This window comes from Camelus ferus, chromosome 2 (assembly GCF_009834535.1).
Source record: "Camelus ferus isolate YT-003-E chromosome 2, BCGSAC_Cfer_1.0, whole genome shotgun sequence".
Taxonomy (NCBI): domain Eukaryota; kingdom Metazoa; phylum Chordata; class Mammalia; order Artiodactyla; family Camelidae; genus Camelus; species Camelus ferus.
In genome coordinates this window covers 92,429,501-92,437,622 of record NC_045697.1, presented here as the reverse complement: position 1 = coordinate 92,437,622, position 8,122 = coordinate 92,429,501, and the positions used below count along the sequence as shown (strand labels likewise).

General features: G+C 34.2%; 1 long non-coding RNA gene across 1 annotated transcript in view; it reads right to left on the bottom strand.

The window, feature by feature from the left end:
- Nucleotides 1-2,452: 2,452 nt before the first annotated feature.
- LOC116658364 overlaps nucleotides 2,453-8,122 on the bottom strand; it is a 28,247-nt gene continuing 22,577 nt past the window's right edge. The window contains exon 2 of the long non-coding RNA XR_004313749.1: nucleotides 2,453-2,730. This is a non-coding gene — a long non-coding RNA (uncharacterized LOC116658364). The remainder of the gene's footprint in view (nucleotides 2,731-8,122) is intronic.

Below are 8,122 nucleotides of genomic sequence, written 5' to 3'. Positions count from 1 at the left end.
GGCATCTATAGGAACGTGGTAGTATCATATTTTAAATAAAATATACAAGTGTCTTCTTGGAATTTTATTTCTTATCTTAGTCTTCTCCGTCCCCTACTCATAAAATTTACTCAAGCAACTGGTATTTCTTGGCTAACTGCCCAAAAGAAAGAATTTAGCAATTGCAAAAGCAAATAGCCTGTAAATATCATCCTGGTTTTTGTGTTTAAAATGTCTTGCTCTCAGGAAAATGATTAATTTATTAATTAAGACGTAAGTTCACTGCATGTAATAGAGACTCAACTTAAAAAGAGATCAACTAAAGTAGAAACCTACTTTCTCCCAAGTCCAGGCTCATATAGTATGCTGTTCTGCTTTTCAAAAGCATCAGGGTTCAAAATTCTTCTACCGTCTTGTATGTCTTTATTTATGACTCCTGAGACAGATGACCATCTCAGCTGTCAATGTAAGAAGGAGAAAAGGTAAAGGAGAAGGAATCAGCAATTTACTTTAAGGCAAAACAAGGAGGTTGAACACATTACTTTTTCTCATGTTTCACTGGAACAAAAAATTTAGTATGCTTGACCAAATTTTGTAAGTGCGAAATTGTCAGTAATAAAATATTTTAGGGAGAAAAATTGTCATTTTTCAGGAAAACGTCTTGATAAGGAGCTTCAAGCAGAAAGAAACTGGCTTGTGAGGATGGAGTAGGAGGAGAGAAGACTCCAAAGAAATAACTACATTGATGGGCATTACCACAGAAAAGGGATTTGGGATGAGGAGAACAGGAAAGCTGAGAGGCAGTCAATAAGCCACATTAAAACAAAACAAAACAAAACATGTTTTTAACACAAGAATATCAAATATTCAACATTGAATTGCTTGTGATCCTATTATAACTCATTGCTTCTAACTCCTTTAAAATTTTGAACAATCTCACAAAAGTCTCACATGTTTAAACTTTTGGGGGGAATTCAAAGACAGGAGCTGACACCACATTGAGGCTGACACTGTAGATAAAGCAACAGCTGCCAGATGGATGTGTGGAGACAAGAATGCAGAAACAGCAAGAAGTAACTGAAAAAGCAGGACAGTTTGAGGAATTTGTAGAATTTATAGGAAGGACTTTAGGCTTCTCTATAGAAAAGAGCATGGAATAGGAATTCAAGTCTATCTTAACCTAGATCTTACCAGGTGGATAAGCCCAGCTGATACATGATGTAAGCAATCTTATGAGACTTTCAGGGAGGGGAGGGGCACAGTACATGTGTTGGCAAGCAGCATAAGTGTGGAAGAAAAAGGAGTTATTTCATTCCAGTTTATCAGAAATTAACAGAATACCACAATTTGTATTTACTTCAGTAACCCGTGAAACCAGCAGATTATATAAGAGAAAACAGACTTTCAGAGCTGTTTTGCATTAAGGAGGATTTCACAGCAGAGCTCAGAGCAGGATTCCAGGCCTTGCCTGGCTTCAGTGTCCTTTCCACAGTATTACATCTCTTCAGATCCTAAAGCCCTCTTAGGTGTTTGGATTTCTTAACCAACACTTAGTTGTCTGTCTTTAAATTTTCTTTCCTCAAAATTGCCTATCCTCAAATTTTAATGTCAAGTCGCTAATCAATTATTAATTAATAAATATACTATTGACTTTATTGTTCTTAAAAACAATAAATTATCCACATTTACTAAACATAAATTATATACACATACACACTCAGATAATCATCCCTCATTCATTCACTCATTCTTTAATTCAATGTATTGAGAAATATATACTGGACATCAATTATATGTCTAAGCACCATTCCAGGTGCCACAAAAAACAAGAGTGAACAAAACAAACATACTCTTTATGGATGGTACATTTCTTTTGGGAACATCAAGCCATTAAGCCATTTTTCAGATATTACTATTTATTTGCTGGAATCTTGTCAATACTATTGGCATAGCATCTGACATCTATTTAACACCTACCAGGTGTCACGGATTACCTTTAGCGCTTCAATTCCCTAATTTGCTCTTCACACTAACCTTTTGATACTGGTCTTTTTCTCAGCTTTATAAATGAGGGAATTGGGAGAGAGAGAAGACTGAAATAACTGGCTCAAGGCTGCATGGCAAATAAGTAGCAAAGCCTGGAATAAAATCCAGAGAACCAGGTTCCAGCACATGCTCATAACCTCTGCATGTGACCTCTGTTCACCACCCTTGCAGAGATAAGAATGGAGCAATATCAGTATACTTCCTAATAGAACATTTCTTAAAGCATGCAAAATGAGATCTGAATTTACTCTTAAAAAATACTTTTTATTTCTGTGTATATACATATTTAATACCTGCCATTTATACACATATATGTTTATAAGACAAAATCATTAATAAAACAGAATGTGAGGGAAAGTGATCATTCAGTACTCACAGACATAAGCAGAAGTGATGACAGAAAAAGAAAGGAAAACACTCCTCTTTATTGCCAGTGAGTGCATTACTGCCTGCTTTATTGCAAAACGAATAGCCAGAGAACACTCAACCAGATAAGGCTAAAAGCACACACATTTCCATTCTTTTTAAAATGAAATATTCAGCAGCGAGAGGAAATAAGTGGCCATGAAAAGGGGGTTGTGGACATAAAACCAGAAGGCAGATTCTATCAGAGCATTTCAAAGAACTGAAAAGGGATCTCACCTCCAGGTCTGCCAGTGGCAATGAAGCTGGAAGGGAGAGCTCCAGTAATCAATCTCAGTACAGCTGCAAACAGAAGAGCAACCAGAATTATATTTTTTCATAGGCTGGATTGCAAGGGAAAAAGAAATTAGATGAATGCGTCATTAATGGCCTCCATGTACACCTGGTAATTCATTGTCCAGATGATAAATTTGGCAAGATAGAAAATAAAATTATTACACTTTAAAGCTGATTTTTACCTACATTGGCTATAGATGTCTACAATTTTAAACAATGCACTTAAATTTATTTATAGTCTCCCTATTTGGAATGAATGGATATTAAAAAATATCTTGCACAGGAGTTTCCCAAAAATTCTGAAATAATGGATGAATGGAAATAAGGAAGATACATCTTTTTCATCAGATATACCAGAGAACTACAGGTATAACTTTCAGTATTAAATCCTAAAAATAAAATGAATTTTAATGTATTTAGAGCATATACTTTTTATTGCTATTTGATAAAATTAGAATGAATATGATGTGAATGTCTGTCTGTGTGGATTTCCTATGAAAAAATGCAGCAGATAAGCACAATGTGAACTTAGTCTCATGGGAATCCTGCGCATCAGAAGGTAAGAAATGTTTCCCAAATCCTCAATATCCCTCCAGAGTTTGCCCATTCAAGTTTAAGTCAGAATTAAGTTAGAAACAAACCTCTCAATATAGATCCCCATTTTGTTTCCTTCAATTTCCTGTACAGGAGTCATAGATTAGCTGATTAAAATGTGTGCACCTCACTATAACTCTTCATTCTTGTTCCAAAACCTCAAAGAAGAGGTTTTTGCCTCCTCCTTGCCTACCTTTTTTCACTCTGCTCTTACTTCTCAGGACTTGTGGTCCCTCAAATCCAAGGTAAAAACTGGGGGCAGAGAACACGTACTTCCATTCTCTCAGGCTTCTCTCTCTCAGAAACATTATGTTCACCTTGTCTCCTCCCCCACAGATATTTCAATATGTCTCAAATAAGGGACAGACAAAAGTATACGTAACTGAATAGAATGCACCACTAACAGTATTTATACTTTTCTTTATCAAAAACTTCTCTCTTTTCATTAATGATTTCTGGGTAAGCTCTGCACTAGTGATGATTCTCATCTCCCCCAAAGTCACAAAGGCATGTGTGCCTGGGCTGAGTGGAGAAATACGACCTATCAACCCCAACAATTTTTCTCTAAACCAGCTCATCAAAACCTTTTAGAGTTTTCTTTCCTCCCCTCTCTCTAAAAGATAGAAGCCAATCAGTGTTGGTGGTCATGGATCAGGTAGCAATTGACTGATTACTTAGTTTCAACTGCCCATAATGAATAAAAGTTAAAAGAAAACTATTTATCCTTTCCATGCTCTTTGAGAACACATTGAAGTAAATCAACCCCAGGTTTGAAAATCAAAATGAATCAAGAAAGACAACAAATTTAAGAAGCTGTGAGAAAGAGCTATGGAATGAAATATAAAACCTAACCTCAGGTATCTATATTTTGAGAAAATTCAATTTATAAATTAAACCTTGATTTAGGCTGCTTCTAAGGGTTAAAATGAAAAATTAAATCAATTATCCATATCAATTCTAACTTTGAAGGATTTTAATGTTTCTTTACAGATTTAGTTTAGATATTGATTGCATTAATTGGAAAATTGCTCAACTGTCAGATTTCTTCAACATTTATAACAATCTAAAAGGATATGAATAATTTAGTATAGCTTATAGTTTCACCATAAAAAAAAAAAAGATTATTTAAAGCATCCTTGTTTATCTGCTCCAAAAAAATGATATGAGATTTAAATAAGGCACAAGTCGGGAGAGTATAGCTCAGCAGCAGATCGCATGCTTAGCACGCATGAGGCCCTGGGTTCAATTCCCGGTACCTCCATTAAAAATAATAAATAAATACACTGTTTACCTTCCCACCAAAAAAAAAAAAAGTTTAAAAAAATTAACTAAATAAGGCACAATAAGTCTGTAAACTATATACAAAATATCTGATGATCTAATTTCAAAAAAGGCAATGGAACTTGGGCCCACCCTCCTTCCTCCTTATTCTGGTGGGTAGAAAGCACAGAATACTGGTTCACAGCATGGGGATGTATTTTAAGTTAGCCTGGCTTTGTCACTTCAAAGCTTACAGAGACTCAAAACCTCAGTTTCCTCCTAAGTAAAATAGGTCAAAGCTTATCATGAATTCTTTTTGAGACTTAAATGAGAAGATACCTATAGAGTGGTAAGGATGGCATCCTTGTTAGGTGCTCATCAACTAAATGATTAAATAGCTATAAAACATACAAAAAATAAATACAACAACTGAACAAAAGATCAAGAGTGAATGAAAGGAAATAAAATACCCTCAACTACAAAATACATTTTATCTTTATCATCTGAGCCCAAGAGAATATATGCATGTTGTGTGTGTGTGTGTGTGTGTGTGTGTGTATTCTTCATAACATAAAACTATCAATCCACCAACATGTTTCTATATTTGGATGTAGGCATGCTTTGGTTTGCTTATAGCAAAACATTTTCTATGTAAATTAACTGCTCCTTCTGAAGCTGAATTCTTGTCAAATGTATAATACATACAAAACAGCTAGAATTCAGCCATTAATAGTATATTATCTCACAGGTCCGACCTTCATTAAGAACAATACAGAACAGCATTAAAATGTGTGAAAAGTAATTTAAATTATGACTTTTTCGATGGAATAATAAGACTTTGTCATATGCATAACAAGTACAGACTTAGTAACAACAACAAAGTAACATTCACTTCTAACTCATGCCACAGATAACAGCAAAAGATTTCTTTCAGTAGCATTTAGAGTTTAGGAAGTTGAGGGAAGGGAAGAGTAGGAAGAAAGATTTGGAAAACTTATATACTTTCATTTTAGAATGATAGTTTTTAAGAGATAAAATTGTAGTCTTTATCTTTTCTACTTATGTTGTTCCTAGAGCAAGCCTTTCTAGCTTTCTAATTTGGATCTCTATTTCTGGTGTTAATATTAAAAAGATCACCCACATTTTGATACATTACAACGATGTACTTCTCAATGTACAAAGTCACTTGACACTGACACCAAGTAACATATTTTAGGATTTAAATTGTAGCTTAGATTTATCATTAAGCATCTGCTGCATGAGATGAAACATTGCTTTCTATACCATTTCACCAATATGTCTAGACACTCTCAGGAATGTTTAGAAGTATTGGAGGAAGGAGCTCTAATACTTTTTGAAGAGTTTAGGGATTCAAAAATATGGTATGGAATACAGCATTCAAATAAATCGGAGTTAATTCTTCTTTGCTGGGAGACTGCAGCTCATGTGTTTTCTTAGAGAAAACTGCATTACCTATATACTTTGTTCTTCCAACTGAGGTTTTTGGTCTATATTTCTGCTATTGAACAAACACTTAAAGGACAGAGACACTTACGTGTACAACAGTCCTCTGTGGCTTCTGCGCTGTCTTCCCAGCAGCCCTCCCTGATTCTGCTTTCTTACAGCCCCTCCTGATGCCAGGAGTTAGAATGTGAACAGGTCAAAGTTAGTAGCTGTCCCTCAAAATTGTTCTATTGAAGCAAGCAGAAAATACTATCTGTACTCTCTGGCCCTGTGATCCTGTGGATAGGATACCAATTCATATGCTTCTGTCTATTCAACAAATACTGCTGGAGTACACGCAATGAACCAGGCACCATTCTGGATTCTGAGGACTGAGCAATTAACATTGCAGCCTTCACAGAGCTCCTAACCTCAGCCATGAAAGAAAGATGATAAAATGAAACTCGTTCCAAGAAAGAAATACTTTATTTGATTTTTGTGACCTACACTGTTAAGTCTTCTAAAATTTGTATCCCATCTCCAAACTTGTTTGTCACATATCTCCTTTGAACTAGTTTGCACTGTAGTCTTGTATTTGTAGCCAAAAGTTTCCAAAGGACAAACTGAAAAGTTCATTTCTGTTATAGGTAGCACAATATAAAATTACATGAATACTGACTCTTCCTCACTCTTTTATTCACTTTCTCAATTATGTATCATAGGAAAATACACTACTTATGTTTCTTACTAAAATTAAAACACTGATTTAGTAGCCCATGCTTAATTATTAGGAGAACTTGAGAACTAAGCTAAATAAGCAATATTTGTTGGAAAGGATGACGGGTATAATCAGATTCTGGGTTTAATAAATCTGTAATCCAAAGGAAATTTTCTAAAATTGTAGAGATATATTTTCATAAAAGCAAGATAAGGTTTTGACTACATATTCAATACATTAAAAGGTAGAACAATAAACTCTACACATAGAGAAGACAGGTGAGGACACATTCCATCCTTTCAACTGCTGAAAGCAAAATGAAGAGCAAGAGAAATCCTAAACATACGGAGTAGCCTGATTTGAGGATATGGTAAGAAACAGAATTAGGAAACTTTGTTGTCCGGATTCTGCTACAAAATGGAAGCTAGGTTAAAGTTTTGGTTTTATCTCTAGAAAACAGAAAACCACTGAAGCTTAACTGAAACAGGAGGCATGAAAGAGTAGTAATATTTTAGGATAAATAAGTATCCAAGGGGGATTTTCTAAAACAAAGAAGTCTATAGCAGAGAAACTATCTAAGTAGTTAATTAAATAGAACTATGATGTAATAAAGAGAAAATAGAGAGACCAGAAGTACACAAGAAATAAATAGGATAAACAACCTAGCCTAACAACTATACTTATTATCAGATACCAACAAAAGGACATAAGAAAATTTCAACATTCAAATGGAACAAAATGATAAAAAAATAGAGATACATATTTATAATGATTTTTAAGTTGTATCAACCAAACGTATATACATTTCATGTAGGATTTTGTTTTCATCACAAATTTTGAAATCGAATTTACAGAAATCTTTCTTTTATCAAATAATTTAAAATATTCCAATAAATAACAATTTAAAAAATCTCTTTGAGATCAAGAAGGTAGTACTTCATATAAAATGTGTCCACAATTCAATGACCTATTACATTTTGTTTCATGTCAACATAATTAAAGTATATGCTCTTTATCTTAAAAAGACATCCAATGTTATGTATGAGGTTAGTACTGAGCAGTTCAACATGTTGATTTATTTGCTGTACCTATTCCCTGATATTGCAGCATTCTTTTCAAAAATGATATTTAAAAATCTCAGGGAAGATTAATATAGTCTGAATAATGATGGCACACATGTAAAACATTAACACTGCCCTTTACCCATCTTGTATATTTCACATTTATTTGTTTAAAATATGAGCAGTGCCACGTGGCTTCAAGCATCTGGCATACAGATGGAGAATTGTGGGTACCAAAATATCAGATCTATTTTGGTGGAGCAATGAATACTCCTGCATATGCTGTCTTTGGAAAAATAAGTTTGATAGTTTTTTCATGCAA